General features: G+C 37.9%; 1 pseudogene; it reads right to left on the bottom strand.

Moving 5' to 3' along the window:
- Positions 1-1,831: 1,831 nt before the first annotated feature.
- LOC787215 (translocon-associated protein subunit beta-like) lies at positions 1,832-2,576 on the bottom strand (annotated as a pseudogene).
- Between the last annotated feature and the right edge of the window lie 392 nt (positions 2,577-2,968).

Consider the following 2,968-nt stretch of genomic DNA (forward strand, 5'->3'; position numbering starts at 1 on the left):
CCATTTGTGAAAATCCATGCAGTATTCATGTCAGATGATATTATAAATATAATATAGTATAAATTTGTTTTCAAAATTAAAGTTATAGTGTATATTTTGTATCTTATAGTCACAAAATATATAGTAAAAATTCCCTATATTATAAAATATGAATTTTTATAATAAATTTTAAATGCTCCTTTCAGTACAATACTATAATTTATTAAAGTATTCAGTTATTACTTTTACCAGATGTTTAAGATGTTTTCTAATTTTAATATTAAAATTACATTATAATGACTGTTCTTGTAAACATTATTTGTAGTACATTTGTGGTTATATCATGAATTCAGAAAAAAATATTGCTGAACTAAAGGGTATGTGCATTTTTTAAGGTTTTGATACATATTTTCAAGTTAGCCTGCAAAATAACTTACCCATATCAACTCCCACAGGCAATAGGGCAGCAAGGGGGAAGCATGGGTATGGGGTGATGGGGTGAGTAGGAGAAGAGGGGTTTTAGAGAGGGAGGTCTGTAAAGAATGGCAATGGCTTTGACTTTCACCATGAGCAAAATGGGCAGCATAGAAGGTTTGTAAGGAGTAATCTAAGTCTTTAATAAATCAAGAAACCAAAGTTGGAAGACCATGAAGGAGAGCATTATAGTAATCTCGAAGAGAGAAAGCCAGGGCTGCAGGATGGAGATGGTGGATAGACTTTGGATTCTGGATTTTATCAAAGGCAATGACAACAGGATTTGCTGAATATGAAGGGGAAAATGGGTAATGATGAGTTCAAGATTTTTAGTATGAAAAAATGGGAGATGTGTCATTTCCTGAGTAGGAGAAACCTGTGGGTGGACCAAATGGGCTGGGAAAGAAACTCAGCCACTCAGTTTGGTCAAGTCTGATTTGAGATGTCTTTGAGATACTAAGTGGGCAGTTAAACTGGTAAGACAAAGCCTCTGTAGTTATTAGTCTAAATTGCTCCTCAATTTATTTTTGAATTATGACTATTATTTATCCTAAAGTGCTACTTTTCTATACAATAACTCATTTTTTATTAATATAAATTATTTTTTATATTTTTTATATTTTATTAATATAAATATGAACATTGTTAGATGTTCATATAATTGTGTAGGTTTTTTCCTTTTTTCTTGATTAAGCTAGTTCACAATTAGCTGTGTTCTTATTTGTCTTCTTAAGTAGGTGTAGATATTTCTATCTAATTTTTATCATTTCTATTTATAGATTCTTTAATTTTTCTCTCTATATTTACTGATGTCTCTGATCTGTTTCTTCATGTTCTCTTATTCTTCTACCAACTATTTACACTGAACGCTTAATATATTTTAATTCTTTTTGCTTACCAGTAAAATTTCTAAGGATGTGATTTGTGTGTTTGGTGAGAAGACACACATTTTTATGCACATAGTTCATATTTTTGTATTTTGTAGTTTCTTCTTAATATTTTCTTATCTGATTTATCCTTTGACCAAGCACTTAATTAAAATATTGTATGTTGTTCTTTTTTTGTTTTTACAGCAAACATTTGTTTTTATTAGAAAATCCCATTTGGTAAGAGCTTCCCTAAGCCACCACAGAGACTGGGTAGCCTCCAAGAGTCCCACAGCTTTCACCTTATCTTATACCTTCTTTTGATGGTGGATGGTGGGCAATGGGTGTGGTGTCAGGCAGTCTCAGAGGTGCCCCATCCTGGACCCCTGAGAGAGTTCACATCGCTAGCAACATGCCCTACGGCACCTTGAGGCGGGGGGGAAGCGGAGGGGGTGGGGGTCACCACAGGGCCCCTAAGCTCAGGCTGTTGCCTTAGGCAATCCTCTTTATATAGCTTCAGGTGGAACCAAAGAGGCTTTCATAGCCTCCCAGGCCTGGTCCTTTGCTTTGGTTGAGAGCAGGGCAAGATCCAGGAGAACACAACCAAGGGCTAAGGGAGAAGAGATTGCATTTGAGATACCCTTTGGAGTCTGGAAAGCACCTGGACATCTTGGGAAGGAAGGGCTGTGGAAGACCCCATTCACTTTTTCTTGACTTTGGGGGTGTCATATTTCCTCTTGCTGGAGTTCCACAACTGCAGGGGTATGTCAATGGGAGGGAGAGTCATGACCCCAAAGGTCATCCAGTCCAGGAAATGGAGGGAGAATCCCCTATCAAACTCCCACTGAGCCAGGGATCTTTCCTGTCCAGTTGCACTGGAAAAGCCCATCACAAGGGACCCATCCTCCTGGGCCAAGCAAGTAGTAGTTGCTGAGGTGAAGTGAAATAACCAGCCTTGAGAGGGTGCAGGACCATGTGGGAGATGCTGCTAGCAGATGCAATCTGATCCCATTTGACACTGCGCATCCCAGAGACAATGTCAAAGAAAACTTCTAGAGGGAAAAAGTCATCAGATAATTCCACATCTAATACACACAGCACTCGAGCCAACATTGTAGAAGTTGTACTGTAAGGTCAGGTCTCACCCTTCCATGGCACATCGGTGTTCAGCAGTGATTTAGAGGCCAAAAGCTTGGCTCATTCCCCTGCCTGAGTGACAGTAAATAGATCCAAAACCACGAACACCAGCAGCCTCATATGTGCACCCCCAAAGCCTTTTGGGGGGTCACCAAAACCAGAATCATATGTTGTTCTTTACAAATGTCTAAATTGTATGATTTTTATGTTATGGTTGGTTATTTATTTCCATTTCTTCCAAGCTATAAAAACTGTGCATTTTCCAATGCTGAATTTTATACTTTTTGGGTGTATTCTTGAGAAGAAGACACGTTAACTGATATGACACTAGACACAACACAATCCATTATATTGACCTCGTTACTTTTACTTTGAAATTAAAGGGAGCTTCCTTTTCTGCTGCAAATGATCATCTTTCTAAATCTACCCTGTGTAACCCTTCTATTGTTGATGATGTCGGAGACCATATCATTCTGAGCCCTTTTATAGCTTTGGGACATTTCTTCCTCATT

Source organism: Bos taurus, chromosome 28 (assembly GCF_002263795.3).
Source record: "Bos taurus isolate L1 Dominette 01449 registration number 42190680 breed Hereford chromosome 28, ARS-UCD2.0, whole genome shotgun sequence".
Taxonomy (NCBI): Eukaryota; Metazoa; Chordata; class Mammalia; order Artiodactyla; family Bovidae; genus Bos; species Bos taurus.